Below are 21,394 nucleotides of genomic sequence, written 5' to 3'. Positions count from 1 at the left end.
TGTGAAGGACATCTAACCTGAGCTTCAATTGGAATTCCATGGAGCATATTATCAAGCCCATTATCGCCGTTTTAGCGGCAGTTTCCTGCCGCTAAAGCGGCGATAATTTTATCGCCTGGCTTGATGATATGCCCCATAGTTCGTGAAAGATGGTGACGTGAGGATTTCTGTGATTAAAAGTGCCAGCGAGTTCATTGTGTGCGGGTGTTGCATTAGAAAAGAAGCACGTCTCCTCTGAAACAAGCTATGACATGCGATTTTCACATGATATTGTTCCGAGGAGCATGGCTTCTACCAGCTGTACTTCCGGTGGCTTTCTCTTGAGGATTAATTGTGCCTGATTTATATGACGCATAAAGTAATGAATGCAAGCTATGTAATATCAAATGATTCCCCTTGCTGAGCGTCTGTGAAGCGGGTTGGCCTCTCGAGCTCCCATATCAAGCGCATAGAAGCGGGCGCAGTCACTTGCTGTGCTTTCTCCCGGGCAGACCCACACACAAAGTATCACCGTTGTCAAATAGCGCAATGCCATTGCCCACTGCCCTGATGTCTGCGCAGCGCAACTACAGGCAGAGCGTTGGAGACGTCTTTTCTCCGAAGGTTTTGCACAGAAAAAAGTCTGGTACAGTCTGTGTGTTCTAAAGATTGAGCCTTTTCAGGTTTTGCCGCATTGAAATTCAAACCCAATGATATACAGTCTGTGTGTTTTTACCTGTGCCCTGCTCAGGCCGGTACTTCGACCCGGGCACCACTTGCACCGTGGAAAAAGTTCTTTTTCAGGAGACTTCACTTTTTTTTCTGAGCTGGGGTAGGTATGCTGTCAGGTTGACACTGGGCTGGGCCGCGCCTGCACACTGGAGGGTTCTCCTCAGAAGGGGCGGGACTCGGCACCGAATTCCCCATGGCCATTGGTCGCCCTTCTCAGGTAAGCTGAACCCTCCTGAGATAAAGGACCGGTCCCAGGGGAGGCTCCTTTAAATAGGCAGACATTCCCCTCCTTCCCTTCCCTTTTTTGATGGTCTCTTGTGTTTTCCTTACCTGAGCTACCCTTCTCCGAACTTGCTCCCTTTTCTCGTGACACCTTTCCTCGGGCTTTGTCTCGCTATTTCCTCTTGCGAAGTTCTCCACGCAACTGCGAGGCAAACTGTGCCTTGTTATTTACACTCTTCTGTCTTTACCTGTTCTTTTCCGCTTGACACGCTTTCGACTTTCCCGGCCGACTTCTTTCCTTCGGGTGACCCCCCCCCGAAACTTCTTGGGTGAAGACAGTTTAGAACCTAATGAACGATAGGACACTGCGTCCCCTTGTTGTGCTTCTGCAGACCTTTGGCCTCTTACTGTGGCCACAACACTTGTCCGAGTCTCCGATTTCCTGAATTGGAAAACATCCCGGCGAGCTGGTGTCGCCGGAGGATGAGAAGTTATCTAAGCAGGCGTGACAAAGAGAGAGAGGAAAAACTGTGAATTACAGAGAAAAAATAAGAGATAATTGTAGCAGAGATTCACGCGTGGACGAGGTAAGCAAAGGTGTGGTGTTTACTCGTGGGCGAGCACTGCACCAAAAAGACAGGCACACAGTGGCCCGCCATTGGCAGTTGTTGACTTGCGACTTGTGGCACCAGCAGGTCTCGAATCGATTCTAATCGCAGCTCAACCATATTGTACCAAACCATGTGATCTTTATCAAATCACTAGCTCTCCGTGTAATTTAGCTCTCTGGTGTTCCAAAATAAGTAGCGCTTAGAAACAGATAAAAGACAGCATTCGAAACACGTGCCCATTACCCTCCCAGCACTGCATTAAGCACTCCGCTTGTCTTCACTTTACCTCTCCCTTTACTTTCTTCTGTTTCCGTTCACCCCTAACCCTTAACTGCTGCCATTTACCGCCTTCGTGAAGAGCGGACAGACGGACGTTTCGTGGCCTGGAAAACAATCTCGTGTATGAGGGGAAGGTAAGTGAGCAAACGAGGCAGATATGATCCTTTGTTTAGCAATTAACCATGTATTCATGTATTTTTTCTTCAGTAAATTTGGTAACAGCAGCGTAAACTATTGTGCGCGTTGTCATAAAAATACCGCAAACTACATTAGTCATTTTTATATAGCACATACTGCAACTTGAACTGCCAGTTGTCGATAGAATAAGCGCGTTACCATTACCACACTTCAGTGCACACTGCATCCACCAAGGAGAGATTGCTGGGGCCGCTCCTGTGGGCTTAATACAGACATCAACAACAGGCACTCAATGCAGGGTACCATCTCACCTGCTGAGTGTTACTACTTTATGTATCACGTTCTTCGTGTGACCCCAGGACCCCTTACACAAGTAGGGAAGGAGGAGTGGCTGTGTTGTTTGCTGTTCACTACTATTATCATTTTGATCAATCCTGATTTTAGACATGGTTTAGGAGATTTGTAGGCTGAGTTGAAGAGCGCGTAGGGTGGAAAGATCCGAATGGCAGATTGGCCTGGAGGTTCCCTGTGTGTTCAGAGGGGGTTCACCTTCCTAGGCTCTGGTTTTCATACTGCTAAGGGATGTGAGACGACGAATGTGTCCCACTGCACATGCGCAGTTGTTCCACGCGTTATAAAAGCACATGGCTCATTCAGATCGGATTTTTGCAAGAAATCATAACAAGAACCGCTTTTAGAATCCCCAAAAGAGACGGCACGGGTGCGAATGTGCACTCTCAGTCGGAGCCACGGCCCATCCAGCCTTCCCGTGCTTCCCTGTCTGCCCCTGTGCGGTCTCCAGCTTCGCCATGTTTAGTCAGTGTCATTGTTTCCTTGTATTGTCATCCGGGACTTAATTAATTGAGGACGGTTTTGGCTCCACCAGTTTTTGTGGACCAATCTAGCCTGCATTTACCACAATTCAGGAGAAAATACCCTTTTCAGAACGCACTTCCCTGCATGTGAAAATAAGTACAGCACTGTTTGGAATAGGAAAACGCACACCTGTTATTTGCAGCCCTTCAAATCGGCATTGGAATGCATCAACCGCTACCTAAAGCTTCGTGTGTGTCAACAATTGTCCAGTATCCGCTGTCTGACTGAAATTAACATACGGTTGCTGTAAAGGTGCTCCCCACTTGTAAAGAGTGACACGCCATTTGGAATCCTTAGCGTTGAATCCAGCAGAAATAATGTGATTCTTTTCAATGGAAGTGTTTGGCCGGACACGGAATCTTTATACCCAGGGCATCTAGGGGTGGAGGAGAAGCGCGCCCTCTTGTTCTGAGACTTATATATAAAGGAGGCGGAGTCACAGAGACTTTCCCAGAACTGAGCCCAGGCTGGTGTCTCTTGATCAGAAGTAAAAATCACTTTGTTTCAACTTGTCACCACAAAACGTGCGCGGATCTGCAAATGCACGGGGGTTGATCTTTTTCTAAGCATTCAAAAGTTTCTGGGCCGGGGATAAGGGATTACATTATGTAAATTCCCACAAGAAAAGATTACAGGCTTTGTTCAAACAGAAAGCCGGGACACTTTAGGTGAAAAATATGTTAGCTGCCATGTAACCTAATTTCATGTGTCACACAGCTAGCCGGACATGACTCTCTGCTACCAGTGTACATCAGAGGATTTATCATTGCACTCTTGCTAAAATATGTATTTGCCTTCTGCTCCCATAATGGCACGGGCTCTTAGCTGGAAGGTAGGATTGGTCGAGCTTGCCACACGTGAGATGGACCCACTTGGCAGATGCGGGCCTTGCATGTCTGTGTACGGTTCTTCAGGGATTTAAACATTATTGGAAGGAAGCGTTCTCACCACTGCATGAAACAGTTCATCGAACAGGAGTTCGATGATCGAACAGGCCTTGGCATGGCGTCTACCGAGGCCCGCGTTAGTTAGTGCGTCACTTGCCTTCTCTTTGGAATAGCTAAGACTTCCAAATCTCGCCATTACAGCCACTGACGGAGAGGCCTCTGGGTGTGGTGATGTAGATGTTTAGTGCAATTTGAGGTGTGTTTGCAGCTCGGGTAAACACAGGAAGTGTCTAAAATTATCATACTGTTTAGGAAAAAACATCTGCCTGAAGTGGTGTAGGCAGGGAGATTAGCCAAAAATCACTTGAAGTGACGATTGGAAAACACCACCACTCTGTTCTTCTCATACCCTCTTGTCGGTTACCCCGAACCTAGAGGCCTACCTAGTATCGGACTTTATCCAGGCTGCACTCATACTGTCCAGTGTGAGAAGCTGCCTTTTTCAAACCATGTTCCTTAACGCCCATTTTACACATGTTCTCCTTCTTGTCTGCCCTGATGTACTGCCAGTCATATAGCGTCCACAACAAACATCAACATTTCTGTAAGCCCTGGAAGCAGGCCGGCCTGTGAGGCACCAACAAGAACATGTAAAATCTACCAAAGAGCACTGATAGAAGCAGCATCCTGGAAGGGACTTGTTTACCTGCGAAGGAGAAATTGCTGGATGTGCCCTGTGGGATTGGAACCCGTGCTTCTCAGGCCCACAGTTTTTGAGAAGGCAAATTCAATGCTCTGGACTTTTACAGGGTCGCTGATACCGCTTTACAACTTGTCTGGAGCCCCTGCCAGAAGTGCCGCCTCTACCCTGTGAAATCAAAGCCATCCTGTGGATAAGGCTTTTAAAGGTTCTCGCATCTTGCTCAGTTGTGCCAGCACACTAACTTTGACAAATACTGCAACAGAGCACAGAATTACGAGTGAGTACTGGCTCACTGAAAACATTATAATCCTGTGGAGAGTATCGATTCCTGTCACTTTAAAATAATTAGAAGCTTGCTGAGAAGTGCCAGTGCTGAGCAGCGTGGTACTGCTGGCCCATGAAGAGTATTAAACTGTTGCTGAGAAGTGCAAGTGAACAGCAGTTTAATACTGAGGTCCCAATAAAAGTGTTAGCATCTTTCTGAGAAGAGCAAGTGCAGAGCAGTGTGATACTGTAGTCCCATTAAAAGTGTTAGAATCTTGCTGAGAAGTGTCACTGCTGAGCAGTGTGATAGCGCTGTTCAATTAAAACTGTTAGAATCTTTGTAAGACGTGCCAGTGTGGTAGTGCTGTCCCATCAAAAGTTTTAGAATCTTGCTGAGAAGTGCCAGTGCTGAGCAGTGTGGTACTGTTGGCCCATTAAAAGTGTTACAATCTTGCTAAGAAGTGCCAGTGCTGAGAAGCGTGATACTACTGTCCCATTATAAGTGTTAGAATTTTGCTGAGTAGTGTCATGTTCAGCAGTGTGGTACGGCTGTCCCATAAAAAGTATTTGGATTTTGCTGAGAAGTGCCAGCGCTGAGTAGTGTGGCAGTGATGTCACTTTAAAAGTAACAGAATACTTTTGAGATGTGCCATGATTTCATTTGATAAGTGCCAGTGCCATAACACAAAAGGAATCCTGTAAAGAAGCGCCACCACTGTAGAGTTCATTTGATACCTGCTGATAAAAATCTGCACAGTCCCTTAAAACTATTAGAATAAAGCTGAGAATTGCAGCGGCTGTCCCATGAAAAGTATTAAAATGATCCATAGGCGTGCGTACACTGTCCGACAAAGTGTTCTATTACAGCTGATACAGGCCAGTCCCTCTCATCTGACACACAGGAATCCTTTTGAGAACCGCCAGTACTACTTCATTAAACATGTTAATTGTGCAGAGAAGTTTCTGTAGCTGTCCCAATTCAAGTACGGAAGCCTTAAAGACCATGCTAACAATATCCTACCATAGTTAACTATTTTATGAGATGAGTCAGTTGTGTCCCGTGAACGTCATGATATATTCACGAGAAGTGACACTACTTTACTTTCAAAACCTGTCTCTGAAGCCCTGTTACATCACAGCTCCCTATGTGGGCTACAATCCAGCCACCAACGGACCCCTCAAGAATGAAGGCCAGTATCAGCCACTCATTACTTATCTCAACCACCGACTGACTCTCGATTAAGGTATCATTTCCCTACTGTATATACGGGCCTACATGTCCCAGCATGCAGCGTCTGTTGGCAAAAGATCCAGGAAGCCGTTGAAGGTGACTGCAATGACATCTGGCCGTTTGGGACCAGGACATTATAAATAAACCATCAAACGATCTATACAATCACTCGAGTCCAAGATAAGTGCAACACTGTGCTGCAATGTAATGTTCAATTTCTGGCAAAGTTCCTACCCTTACACGAGCCTTTTACACTGAGTCAGAACTAGAACCTCACATTTTCCTCAAGTCCATGAGGCAGGCAGGGCAGCCAATCAAACAATAAGTGTATGCGAGCCGCAAACATAAAATAGGCCCCCAAACATGTCATAAAATGTCATGTCAAATTCATACGCCTTTTTTTCTTTTTCCTTTTTTTGGCACAAGACTAGAGTGGTATATGTATGGGAAAATATTTAAATTTACTGAAGTGACAAACACAAATTGCAATATTTGGTTGATATTTTTGACTAGTTAAGAATCCACAAATGAAGAATACCTTTCAGAGGGCCATAAAACACTGCAAACAATTGGATGGTAGGTCAAATGATAGGCACTGAACAAGGTACATGGAACCGCTACCTGAGCCTTGAAGAACAGAGATAGATTTTGTGAGAAATCTGGAAGTTGGGCAATTTACAGAAAGGTACATCAGATTCTGGGCCTATGAAAAACAGCATCTGTCAATTCAGTACATCCGCAGAGTTTCTTCTCCCAAATAAAGGTATTTGGATACAAACCATATTGTAATTTGGGTTTTGGTGACGTTTCTGGTCACAGGTGTGAACAAAGGGGGCTTCCTTCAAAGTGGCTCTTGCAAAACCTCAAAATAAAAGCCCGTTTTGATGGTATCAATGACAAATAAGGATACTATTTAGGTCATAAAAGACAAAAACATCAGGCCTCATCACGGGCAGGAAGTGATCAGGGGAACTTTCCACTCACCTGACACAGAATTTCAATGTCAAGATTGCCCTCTTCTGATCAAAATCTCCAGAGATCAAATTAGGAGAAAAGGATGAAAGATGGAACAGTAGAAATATTAATCTCTATTGGATTAGAAAACTATTTACCAAATACCAAATAAACTTCTGGAAAATAGAGTCCCCTAAATATTCATGAGACCATTGGGGCCTGGGATACAGCCTTAGACATATCCCCGGGATAGAATTGAACAGAGCTCTTAAATCAAACTTTTATACAGGATTTACACATCCTGCAAACATTTATGCAAAATCACTTGTATCTCTCTTTGTCTGTCTCCGTTTCCCCTTTTTACCCATCTCTATATGTGTATTATCTGTCTGCCTCTTTTCACTCTACCCCTCTGCCTGTCTCTTTCTTCCTCTGTCCTTATCTCTGTTCACTTCCTCTCATCACAGCTTTCTTGCCTTGTTTACTGTGGTTCGTCCTGCTTTCTCTCTCATTCTCCAACTCCCCCTTTTTTATTTCTTCCCACCTCTTTTTCACTTCCTTGTTATTCTTATTTCTCTGTAACTCCATAGGACCAACACCCTCTTTTTCTCCTTCCATCGCAGCCTCTCCTCCCTCACAACCATTTGCCCCAATGTCATTCATTTTTTTCTTGATTTTTTGGCATGATTAATGGCTTTACACAATTGCATGCTTTACAAACTGATATGTAATTTCTGAAGCTGTCACAAGCTGATAGGTGTCATGCTTCTTTTCTGCTACCTCACTTCTCTTCCGCTCTGTCTCTTACTTAGCTTCTTTCTCCAGCTCCTGCTTTCATCCACTCCTCCATCCCCGTATTTACTCCCTCACATCTCTTTCCACACACACACACACAAACACACACACACACACGCAGCTTCTATTGTACAAGGAGCACAGATAGGTTCATGCAAAATTTACAAGTCTTTTGCGCAATCAAATGTTGCATTTCGCACAGGTTTATAATTGTGAACATTGTGATAAATATCGAAGTGCAACAATTTCCCCAACCAGGCTTACCTTTAATTAATACATTTTAGAATTCACTTTGAAGGTGATATAGGGCCAATTTTCTCATAAACCCCTGCACATGAACACATTTTGTGATCTGGGGCAAATCACCTTTTATGATTGTACCACTATTCAGGGGCGGCTCTAGGCTCATGGTGGCCCTGTGCAGGGAGCGCAGGTAGGGGGCCCCGGAAGAGGGGGTCCGGGCGGGGTGGAGCTCAGGAAGGTGTTTTAATAAAACGTCCAGAAAAGGCGTTAGATGACCAGTAACATGGTAACAGAAAAACGACGTTTACTTTTTGAGTGCTCATCACTTGGATACTTTGTTTTAGAATCTGGGTCTCTGGAGGGACCCCTTTCAACAAGAAAAACACGTTGCGCGTCCGTAAGAGAGTTCGGCCACAAATTAGGATCCCTCCAATCACATAAATCATATTCAGAACACGGGTCTGTAACATGGTCTTGCTCTTTGGCTTCCTTTTCAATACCAGCATCATCCGTCTGTAAACTCTGAACCTCCTTCAGAATGCCAGATGTTGATGGACCGATGAATGATGTTTCAGTTTCTCTGTCTGAGGGTCTTTTGTAATAATCCTCATCCTGAGTTGGTAATTGCTGCATGTTTGTATCAATTTCAGAGTCACCTTGTTCATTTTCATTGGTCTGCTCATGAGTATCATTCTGCTCATGGATATCATAATTTTTTTGTTCTTCTTTATGGTCATCAGCGCCTGTTTTACCTAGTGCATCAGCAGTACTCTGGCCAGAGGATTCTCCATCTTTAGGTTTCCCTTGGGTGATAAAGTTCAGGATTGCTCCTTCCTGTGACACTACGAAAGCCTGCTGAGCCACCTTTCTCTTTCGTTTCGAATAACCAGATTTGTGTACTCGAATTCTCTTCATTTTGCTTGCAATGCAGCGGGCGAGGCTAGCAGTGGGTAGGGAAAAAAAGAAGACAATCAGCAGTGGCGGTTGCTGAAAGATTTTGATGTCATTTTTATTTTCTTGCAAAAACAACAGTTGATCGCCAGAATGCAGAACAATGTCATACATTCACCCCAGTACAGAGATCTGGGCCTAAATCCATCGTTTTTTTTGCTCACCACACCACCCCAGTTCAGACATGGCCATATGCAAATCAACCTTGACCCTGTGCCTCATGGGAACAGTCCAGCCCGAACTGCCAAGCCATGTCTTCCCTGGACTACACAATGAAGGACCAGCATACCTTAATGAACAAGTGAATTTCCAACAACCTACCAGGAAAATATGTTCCAGAACCATCTCCCTAGCAGCCACCCAATGCAGCCGCTGATAAAACAGTGGAGGCCGCTACTTCTCCCACCTGGCAGTGAAGACCTGAAAACCCTCCCCCTGCACCTCAGAGCCTCACCATCGCTCCAGCAGTTCAGGAAGGACCACAAGACCTCGCTGTTCAACCAACCAGCAGCATGATCCAGCAGCATGAATCCCACACCGCCTCGAGACCCTTATGTGTGAAGCAGCTGAGATTTACAAACCCTGACTGCTTGATAGTAATTACCCTTCCCACTACATGTATGACACATTATGAGGACTAGCCACATATGGAAGGTTTATTTGAAGAGTGTTATAAAACTATAGGGTAGATCATGTGACTTGGCATACAAGGTCTGTTTTATCAGTCCACTGAGAACAGTGGAGCCTGGAGAATAGTTCATGATCTATTTGGGAAGTGACCTTAGCAGGAAGAGAGTAAGCTACCTTGAAATCATGGCACACAGAGACCTGTCTCAGTACGTCACTAACTGATCCTGAAGACAGCCTACAGGTAACCAAAGACTCGTCCACTTTACCACATTGTCAAAAGACAAAATACAATATATTTAATTAAGGTTTCTTGTATAGTGCCATATTCCAGCAACCAGTTCTGCTCGCTTTACAGAGCACCTATTAAACAAGGATTACTTACAGTGAGTCCTAAGGCTATGAAAAGGCACTAGAGGTTCACTGAAGCAAAATTTATGTGCAAGGAACATCCAGTCAGGAGACAACTTTCAAGCAGATGTACGAATCACTAGCACAGCGTACCAACGACCCCATGGGCCGTGGCATAAGCAAGGAAAATGGCCCCTTTGGCTGCTGCTCAGGAAGTAGAATATAGCAATTATCAGGGTTCAATGGGCCCCTGAGGGTTTTGGGTCTCAGTACCACTGTACTTGCTGAACCAATGTTAACTATGCCCCTAGTATGGACAGAGAAGGCTGCTTCACCAATTGCAAACTGAGGACTAGTTAAACTAGTTTTCTCTGCTAGTCACATGACAAGCACTGGAATGTAATTAAAGAAATGATCAAGCAGCCAGTCTCCTACCAAGGTCTCTGCAAAAGGGCATTAGATTGAGTTAACATGGGTAGGCACTGCCATCCTATTCCAGGCGTCCATCCATAGGTGCTTGCATTTCATGTCTGCCTCAACACCATATAAACAGACATATCCAAATGCCAAGTACATTCGAACACTCAATGTTTTAAAAGATTTGTGCAGGCAGATCCACTCATTAGATCACAAGTATCAGCTTCATACTCTGTTTTCATGATTGTTGATAAGTAATTGTAATCATTTTAATGAATCCTTAACATTACGTCTAACACCTCGTACCCTGCTCTCCTCTTCCCCCCAATACGACCGTGCCTCCCAAGTTACACCTCCAAAAGTCACCATGCCTCCCCTCAGCCACAAGTAAACACCGCCCCTGCACTCCTGACTCACATTTCCCTCAACATACAGCGCCGATCTGTACCACTCCTTACCCCTGGCGCACAGTGACCACCTCTCCGACCCGCGCCCTCTCAGAGATGAATCGTGAGAGAGAGGCTCTCTCTCACAATTCATCATGCCCTCCCTTCCCATGACCACCAGAATACCTCCAGCTCACCACCTCACATGGCTTACCTCCACCCAGACCCAAAGCACACACCCTCTACAATAACATCCTCACCCAACCTTCCCCACGCCCCCGGCTCCTCACCCCCACGGGCTGGGATACATTCCTATGCCTGATCTGCCCTCCTCACCAGGGCTCCCCACACCCTCGTCCAATGGCTCACCTTCCCTCGGGTTCACTCTGCAGTGGCACACGCTGACCTCCTCACTCCCCCTCCCCATGCCCTGACCCTCGGGCTGCTCACCTCGCAGCTGGCACCAAAGGTTGCACACTGGCATGCTATCCTCTGCAAGGCGGCCTTTCTTGCCCAGGGTCTCTAGGCGCGCCGGTGCATGGCCTCGGCCGGTCTCGGTGCTGCTCGCTGCACGCCGGGCACGGGTGCTGCCACCCCTCCTGCCGCCAGTGATGCATGGTGCTTCTGTAACCCCTTCGCTGCAGGACTCGCGGGCACTGCGCATGCGCGCGCATGCGAGCCTCCGGAGGTGCCAGATCTGGACTATTAAAACAAGCTCGATTCTCCTGGAAAAAAAGTTCTAAACAAGCACAAGACCTACCAGAAGAGCCCGAAACAAGGCCGACCCCACACAAAGACGAGACTGGGTTAGAAAGGAAAAGAGTATAAGAACAACCATTCAGCGTGCATCACATTAGATTTAGCACGCCTCAGTCATTCATGCGCCAAATCCCTGCCAGGGGCTGCCACGAATATGTATTGTATCCGATTCCTCGTGGTGGCCCCTGGGGTTTGGTGGCCCTGTGCAGGTGCACAGCTTGCACATGCCTAAGGCCGCCCCTGCACTATTCCATCGCTACTAACTACCTCCTAATAATCAGGACTGAATATTGAAAATAAAGCGAGTACATTTTATCACCCTCTCTAATTAGCTGAAATCTTTCGGAGTAATGTGTACTTTTAATATCTGAGTTTAAAGTTTTCCAGAATATTCAGCAGGCAAGACATTGAGCAGTCTCGATGAACTTTAAAGATTAAATCTGCCTCTGATATCAATAAATTTCTGCAATCTGTTTTCCTAACCTTCTTTCTGATCAATTCTAGAACCAATTTCACCCTTTAGGGGCTGCAGGCTTCTACTCGGCATTAGTATATACCAGTTATATTGTCTAGTGCTCTCTTCTTCAGGACTCGTAATGTTTGTAGATAAAGAAAATAAAGCAGTGGGAGATGAAGTAATTAAAGAAAGAATGCACAATTCGTCAAGTGGGTAAAAAAAGACACCAGTGGAAGTACAGTCTCTTAGGTCAGAAACCGGTTAAATGGCAACTAGACCACATATCTCCATGCTAGTATTCTCTGAATGTCAGTGCATCTCTTAAATGGGGTGAATGTGGCCCAAATAGCTAAGATACAGAAAAAAAACTATTCATTGGATTGTGGTTGAAATGTAGAGTTTCAACAAGGTGTAATTTGCTGACACGGGTGGGTATCTTTAAACTCTTCATATACAAATGTTTTTTCAATCATCTAGAACGATGCCACCTTGGTTGAAGGTGAACACAAAGGCAATAGGTACATTAATGACTGAGATAAAAAAACATATAACAACGTGAATCTATTACATGATGCAAGCTAATGAACAGCATTGCACAAATGCTCACTGCATTTAATAATAAATGTTAGCAATTTCGATGTCAGGGACAGTATCATAGAAAGTGATATCTGGGACGTCTGGCTTTCTTGTACTCTGACTTGCCAAACAGGATCCCCCAACCCATAAAGAAACGTGGGTGTGAGACATTGGAAAAAACACTGAATTCTGCAAGAGCCCGCCTAAACATGTCAAGAGCAGTTCTGGTATTTCCAACAGGCCCAGACCCATAAAGGAATTTTTGTCAGCCTTCCATGCTGTGCCGAACAGCTTCTGGAATTTACCCATTACGTGCTCAAGGCATGCATGGACTCGACCAAAGAAGCAGCTCACACACAGGAAGGGTGGACTCTGATAAATATTAAAACATGTTTGCACAGTTCCTTTCGTATATTTTTATATTTGTTTATTTCATTGTATTTTATTTAGTTTAGCCCAGGAGCATCTATGTGCTCAGATGTTCTTTGCTCAAAAATTGAACTTGATTTGATTTTGGAAAAGATCATGTTTCTCACTGAGCATGGCATTCCATGGACTCCAATACATCTTGTGGGGATTCTCTGCACATTTTCCTATGTAGATTATCCACAATCCACTACATCGGGAATACAAAGAGCTGAGAATGGTTAGATTAGAATTATCTGAACAGTGAGCCGCAGTGAGACTTTTACAAATATTTAACATATGTTATCGGTGGACACCGTTAGGTTGCAAATGCAAAAAAAGACCTTTATAGTTCAGGACACTGACCTTTCAAAATTTTGCAAAAAGAAATGTGCCCTAATCTGAAAAAGGTGTATCGTCCTTGTCAGAGCACATGTTTTTTTGCTTCCCCTTTAAAATAAACTGAGAGGAAGAGATTTTCAGGCTTAACACATAGTGCAGATATCATTCAACAAATGCCCTGTGTGATGGCGCAAAATACAAAAATACAAAGTTGGACTTAATAGTTTTAGTTAAATTTCGTTCTGAATTCTGTAAGAGTCTGGATGCACTTCTTGCCCCTCCCTTGTCTAAATCGATAGGTAAATATTGGTTCAGTTTCAGCTGCATTTGAGTAATCCATGTGTTCATATGGCAAGAATGGCCCAGTCACGCTTTGACACATTCATCATGCCTGCTAACTCTGAGCTTGACGTCCAGAAACAAACATTATTTGCACTATTCCAGACTTGAGAACAATAAAGAAAAGCATTAACATATATCGTATGCTGACGTTACCATGTGCAAGCCATTCTGTTCTGCTCTATGTACTTTCTCGACTGTGTAGTGGTTTATACCATCGCCTCTGGTAGCTCAGTAGTACTCAAATTGGTGTTTTTTAAACCATGCGTGAAAGATCTGCAAAGCTGAAACATGTTAACACAATATCCACTGGGGAGTGGACTGGGATACCACATCCATACTTGGCTCCAAGCAATGCGCAGCCTTGCGGACACATTACTAACCGTGCCTTTCCAACTGCCCCCATATATAACAACCAGGGGGCTTATTTACAAGCCCCGTTCGCCACTTTTGCGTAATTTTTTAACATGGGAAAAGTGACGTACCAGTGGCACAAGGGGCTTGTAACTATGCCTCCAGATGCGCCTCACGTACACCGCGCGGGAAAGCATGTTGTGCGCTTTACCCAGGAAGTGAGCCGTTGTAGAAGTCGGCACAGTCCATGGAATGGGCAAGAGGGCGCCTGGGATCCTTTCAGGCCATCATCCAGTGCACTGTGCTGTGCACTGCCGCCTGTGCTGTGCACTAGCTATGACCTGTCCACCCTGTTATTCACTTACACTGCTCAATACACCTGAATCCCTTTGGGTGTCACAAAGCTAACATGCATCACAGGACTGGGATTCTCTCGTTCTACCACAGGGGGGCGCTTCCGTGCGGCAGTTACTCAGTAGACACCTCCATTGTAGAGACTGACAAGAGTTGCATTTAGTGCTCCATTGGCTTCTATGGCACTGTCTTTATTTTAAGCACAACTGCACATTCTAGAAGCACCAGCACCACGTTTTGCAGCCACCACTGGACCATAGTCTGTAGCGACAGCCGTGTGTCACTTTCCAACACAAAAACTGCACAGTCCCAAAATAAGGGCCAGCCTGCATGCTAGCACAGGGCAGGGGGAAACCATATCATCTATATGCTGAAATCCAACGAACATGCTCTGTGGAGCTGCGCATAACAACAAAAACACAGTAATTGAACTCTGACTTAACAGGAAAACCAATTCCATAGGAGAAGGTGCAGATGACGAACCAATCCAAAGGGTCACAAGCCAGTACCAATGACTCGTGAACTAAGGAAGAGCTTCACATAACATGTATTTCCATTCTCTATAGTGCATGATAGCATCTTCCCACCCAGCCCCGTTTCCCATTTCTATTCTGAAAATAGTCCCGAGGCCATCGGGGTCCACCCACCATGCCTAGGAAACCAGGCCTGTGTACAATTGTTTTGCGAAACACACAATGGGGCCACAAAATGTGCTGCTAAGATGACAGTTCGCTCTTTGTTCCCTTCCCTGCCTCTGTGTGTGTTCACAGTTCCATCAGCTATTTGTCGTAAGACGCTCAAGAGACACGTCTGCTATTGTGCTTGGTAACAATGACAGGCTAAAGGCAGGCATGTTCGTGAAATACAGCTGCGATAAAACTGGTCCCTCCGTTCTGCTGTCATTCACCATGACAGCAGAACCTGCAGCGATGCATCACCTGGCCTGCTCTGAACTGTGCGCATGCATGCCACGCGCACAGCTGTCAAGCCAATGGGCTCCTTGGAGAGAAGGGAGCGTAATGCGCTTAGTGCATATCGCTGATGAAAATGAATTGCTGCGATACAGACCCACCAATCCGATCTCAGAAGTAGTAATTTACAGAATCACAAAGGAGTAGCACAGATGTTGTGTTTGAAACGTCGTACTATATTACAGTGTTCTTTACAGCATAGTGTCTAATACTTGATATACTGGATTCTCGAATTAAAGAGTTCCTTTTTTTGCTTTTAGGTACATTGTGACAAGATAGAGGCTTCCCAGCACTCCCGCACACGTCATGCCAGTGGTTCAACCCAGCCAATCTCCACACCCTCCACCCCGCCCACCCTGGACCTGGTCAAAAGAGAGATTGATCCATGGCTGTGCTGTCCTTCATTCCACCGGAGTCTGTGTGGTTCCCGGTCAGATTTCAGTGGGGTGAAGAACAGTAAGCATGGGGATACATCAGGAATGGTTGCTACGTCCCAAAGGCAAGACAGAAGATGGTCAGCTCCATGCACAGAACAAAGAGGCTTTCACAAGCAATTGAACCCTTGATTGAAACTAAATCATGTGTATGAGGACAGGCCTTCATAAGTAGCACGATAGTGCATGGTCTCCCAAATGATTTCACATTGCTTTTCCCTCTGTACCCTCTCTAGTCATGCACCCCTCAATTTAATGATCATCGCTTACCATGATCATAATTGCTAAATGCATCGAAATACTGGCCACATTTTCAGGGCATTCTTATGAAAGAATTGGAATGCAGTCAAAGTAAGAAAAAGGCAAAGTAGGTCAAGATGAATCTGAAGGATATGTTAAAAAATCTATCTATTATTGTGTGAAAATGAACAAGTTCATATGGAAAAACGAAGTGTGGGGTCTGGGTGATAATTCCTATAAAAATTGTTAAAAAATGGAGGGCTTCTCAAAAACAAAAATGGCATAAGCCTCAAATGTGTATTTTTCAATTTTTTAATTTCTTTTTTAATAATATACATTAACATTGAACCATACATAATGTGTGATCATTAAAATAAAATGTGTTGAAAAAATGACTAATTTGCTTGATAAAAAGTCTTGCAGCTTCTTCTAGAGTTACGATACATGAGCATGTTGCAAATTGTATTACAACAGTATTGCCCATCTTCTGCTTAAGTGAAATGTGAATGAATGTGGGCTGTGGTATTTCATACAAATCCTGAAAACTTTCTACAAAATATAGCAAAAACGATACATGTCCGGTTAAACTAAGTCTTGTGAAGGGTAACATCTGTAGGGGTGGGCATAACTTGGAGACTTTCACTCCATGTAGTTCTGTGGAGTTACCCCAAAACTCTGTGGGATTTTGCAGAGTTCCGTGAGCGGCAGAGTTGTGATACGTTGCTCTGCTCGCACTGATTTTTAGCACTGGGCGCTTGTCTCGCACTGTAAAATCAGCACGAATGGCACCACGCAATGCACCAGAGGGCGCTGCTTCTTTCTGCCACTCAAGTATATTTTCTACTTGGATGGCAGCTTTCTCACCGTGAGCGGCAGCTTTCTCAATGCGAGCTGTAGCGACTAGCTGTGACTGAACATGTTGAGAAATCTCGCCAGGAGCCAGTATGGCGCTTGGTTTTCTTGCTTGCGCTGAGCTGCACTAAAGAAAAACCCTGTCTCACAGTGGTTGGCAGAGGTTTTCAGAAACTACGTACTCCAAGCAGAGCGTGTAGTGGGCAAAGTTCCACAAACTCTGCTGGAGGAGTGGAGTTTACCGCCCACCCCTAAACATCTGACAATTGAGCAGGGCTCACAGCCAAACAATGTACTGGAAAGTAAAAGGAGAGCCATTAAGGAACTTCCGAAGATGCACATTGCAATACTTTCTAAGCATAGACTCATCACATCATTATTCTTATTCAGTTCCGGGTGTACATCTAAACAAGCATTGGCATAGCCAATAGGTCTCGCTTTTGGGACCTTATAAGTATTTAGTTATGCAGCACAATATCCTTGGTGCAACAACATCAACTGTTGCATGGTTAAACACGTATAAGGTCCCAAAGGCGAGACTTATTGGCCAATGCTTGTTTTCCTTCCAGACACAACGCGTTTGAAAGTCAAATCCCAGCAGACAGTTCACTTTCAGCACACTCTTCGTTTGGCTTCCTAAGCAGTAAGAGAATACACAGAGGCACCACTAATGCGCCCAAACAATCAATCACCGGCAGTTACACCAGACACTGGTCACCAATCAAAGGTCCACCTTCTCCAAAACAAACACTGCAGGCCATGCTTCTCTTTCAGAAAGAACGCTAAGAGCAGCCTTCCTGCCTCTCAAGGGCAATCAAAGCCACTTGCTGTGCTATTGAAAAACAAACACAAAATACAAGCAGCAATTAAAAGCTCAAATGGTACCTTGCAAGCAGAGTTTCAAGTCAGGAAAATTAAACTGGTTGGAAAAAAATTGTGTGGGGTGTGATGGGCCTCGTACAACAAAAAGAAAAAAAGAAAATACAATAAAAAGTCTATGAATTGAGAAATACAACTCTGAAGGGCCACGCAGGCACATGCTTTCATTTTAGTCTTCACTAGAGAGGTGTAAAGATTCAACACTTATTGCAGCTACACAGCTTGTCGTTTTTATCACTCGCTCGTAAAAACGATCGGACAGGATAGTTTGCTCTCTGTGACTCCATGCAGTGTGTGCCAAAAAAGCACATAAAAGATTAGAAGGAATCATGTAAAAGGAGCTGCACGGGCAAAGAAAACTCGAGGACGTTTCACCACAGAGAGGCAGACACCTGGAGGGGGGAAGGGAGGGGGAAAGCTAGAGAAGGGGGCACGAGTCTGACAGGAGCCGTTGAGGGGGCGCCGGGTAGGGGGAAGATGCATGTTTGGAACAGCAATACCCGTGGGGGAGGGGGAATGGCTGAGAAACGGGGCGAACTAGGCACGAGACCTAGGGAGTAAAGAATTATTCCTCAAGAAAAATACATTGCTTTGCAGACACCAGGAAAAGGATTACACCTGTTCAGCACTAAATTTAAAACGACCCATTGCTCATTGAAGGTGGGAACAGGCATGAGTTAATTGCGTGGTTAATTATTACCTCGAGCACGAGTGTGGCTGCAGAAACGCAGGTCCTTGCAGTTCGGTCCTCGAAGGGGCTGCTCTTACCAAGGCTGGGGCGTCGCTACCAATGCTGCAGCAGGTACGATTGCACCAGGGGCCCAGAGGCCTTAGATGTTCACTGTAGCCTGACTATTAAAGAATCTAACTTTCCAAGCAGAGGTGAGGCGGGGCCATTGTCGTTGCTCACACGATTGGCCCATGGCACCCTTGCTGCGCCTATGACTGAAAGCCATTTGTGAGTCGTTGGCAAGAGGCAAGAAAGTGTCAGGTAGAAACAAGAGCAATTCTTATATTCAATTAAAAAAATAACCAGTAGATGGCAGTGTTGTCCAGGTCTTCCAATATGGGGAGAGAGTGAAGTAAAATCGTCACACGGCTCGAGCAGGCACTCTAATATAACTGCCGAAAACAAAGTTATAAAATCGTTCAAGAATTTAAGCCCACATAAAATGTAGAGTGAGATCAAATGAATAGTCCTCAATGGCGTCATGATGAAAATATCAGGAATGTAACACAGTTGTTTCTATGCGTGCAGCCAGAGAAAATAAACAAACGAGAAGGGAGGGGGGAATGCCAGCAACAGAGGAGCCCGCGAAAGTGAAAGTGATCGTGATTACGATCTACGGAGGAAAGACACATGGCGCTGCGCGCGTGCACGTTCACGTGCACTGTAGCTTTAGGCCACGGCAGCACTTTGAAAAAGCCCAGATATAAAATGTCTCTTGAGCCTTTGGCTCGCGAGCCCTAAAAAGGCAACATGTGATATTGCCAAGTGTCAGCCACAAAACTCGAAAGTGTATGGAAGTCAGAAAGTTATACATTTTACCCAACTGTCACTAATTTTCGGGATTTGCAAAGTAGACCCAAGTTCTCTTCAAAGCAATTTGGGAAGTTTAAAAAAAAAAGGTGGTTGAAAAATGTGGAACAAGCATTTGCAATGCAATCAGTCTCGCTTTGGGACCTTATATGTATTTATCTATGCAGCACATTAGCCTGGGTGCTGAAACATCTACTGTTCTTTAACATAGAGGGAAAGTAAGCACTAAACTGCGTGACACACCAGGTATGGGAACACATGGAGAGAAAATTGCCTTTCAGAGGGAAATGGTATAGTCCAAAGCTCTGTTTTTAATATAAAAGCAGGGCCTTCGGTGGTCATATCACTGAAAATACAAGATTTGAAAAAAATATTATTGTCTACGGGTGCTCATGAAAGACAATTTCTATAGACTGGAATCTAGAGAATGCTAAAGCAATTCTGGTATTTTACTGACCTCTGCTGGTCGTTTTCAATCAAGACAGTTAAATAGAGGCAGTTGAACAGAAAAAAAGTCCCTACGCGGAAGCAGACAAGTCCTAGGGTTGATCTCCAGAGGCCACAAAGTACATACACATATAAGTATATACTAAAGTATATATACTAAAGTATATACTAAAGTATATACAAGAGGTCTCGAGTGCTCAACCTAAAAAGGTAAATTCTTGTTCCCCGGAAAGCCATTTAAACCTAATTATAGCAGAAAAACACGCACCAAAATGTGGTTTGCCAAAAAATGCTGTATCAAATCACTGCTTTACAAGGAAAATAGAAAAATCTCTCCTTAAAATATTGTTTGTGCTTCATCCACCATCAAAGTTGGGCACATTCCACCAACTTTGCAACTTGACATAATTTCTACTTTTACACAACTCCAACAATGACATACATTCACGCAGCTATAATTATAAAGGCTAACACACCATCGCTGTAAAAATGTATTTACAGGATGAAGAGACTGCCTGCCTTCCTTCCCACCCCTTTCTTTAAACAGCCCGTCCGCCTGAGATTCAGGTAAAATGTTTCTTGCGCTTTCAAAATATCCCACCACCTGTGCTCTCTGCCATGAAAGTCAGGCACAGGCCTCCATGTATGTAACCACGTATCGGCTGCTTATGCTCAGGTGTAAAGTTCTTGTACATCTACTTTCCCGTATTTATCTACAAGATTTCATATTTTCAAGCTAATTTTTTTTACATTTATGCAACATGTCCAGTATAAGGTGAATAATGGCAGGTATGCGCTTTTATAGGGATCAAAACAGCATAAATGCCCTTCAACGTAATAGCTGGAAGGTGTGCATTTAGAATATATGTATGTGGGAACAGAAAAAAACATACTTTCATCGTTGCTGGCGCAGCGACCATTTTTTGTTTTGTGTCGTTTAGTCTTTTAAGTGCTATTGATGCATGCTTAAGCTAACACTCATTCAATTACAAAGTTTCTATGTAGTCAAAAAGTACATTTTGGAAGTCAGAGGCAGAAATACAGCATCCATGCAAATCTCATATGGCAAGTACTTTGTTCAATAACAGGGCACTAATCACAGCCATGCTTTATGCTTCAGGTCAGATTGTACATCAGCTCATGGTATATGTAGGAAGATCAAACAGCCTTCTAGAAGAAAAACATGAAAGTTTGGCTCTAAGGGAGATGAAAACATTCTTAGATGATGATGAGCAGGATTGCTTCACCCAAAATGGCTTCTTCAAGATACAACAAAGGGGTACTGCAGGTATTGGGTCTGGTGTACATTACGCAAATGGGGTGTTGCCTGTGCAACAATACAAGACACAGTGGTAACATTTCATCAGTGGCGGCTGGTGACATTTGAAAGTGGTGAGGCGTAAAACAATGGGCCTACTGTAATGTTGCGACCGAGCGCAAACCACCTACGGGGGTTCTGGGGGTTCTCCCCGTGAAAAATTTGAAAAAAGAGTGGGAAAATGGTGCATTGTAAAGCCAATTTGAGATAGCAGGAAGGTTAATAAAGCAATTGTGAATCTGTTCTAACAAAGACAGTGAATGGCTCAGCTGTGGTAGAGTTCTTCCTTTTATTTGTTAACTTGCCCACATATAGTCTCATACATTCCCAGTACCATCACTATCTTTTGTCTCCATCTATTCACCTTTCTTGCCATCCGTCCATCCCTCTTTCTCTCCATCACCCATCCATCTTTTCATCTCTCCCGTCCTTCCTTCCATCTCTCCTTTTCTCCCAGATCTCTGCTCCGGACCCTTGAACC

At 44.5% G+C, this 21,394-nt stretch overlaps 1 long non-coding RNA gene across 1 annotated transcript; it reads left to right on the top strand.

Annotated features, from left to right (window-relative positions):
• The first annotated feature begins 1,023 nt into the window (after positions 1-1,023).
• Positions 1,024-16,272, top strand: LOC146870129 (uncharacterized). The gene is made up of 2 exons (XR_014969514.1): positions 1,024-1,957; positions 15,464-16,272. It is a non-coding gene; the product is annotated as an uncharacterized LOC146870129 (long non-coding RNA).
• Positions 16,273-21,394: the final 5,122 nt, after the last annotated feature.

The sequence above is a fragment of the Triturus cristatus genome, chromosome 1_1 (assembly GCF_964204655.1).
Source record: "Triturus cristatus chromosome 1_1, aTriCri1.1, whole genome shotgun sequence".
Taxonomy (NCBI): Eukaryota; Metazoa; Chordata; class Amphibia; order Caudata; family Salamandridae; genus Triturus; species Triturus cristatus.
This window is presented reverse-complemented; position numbering and strand designations above follow the sequence as displayed.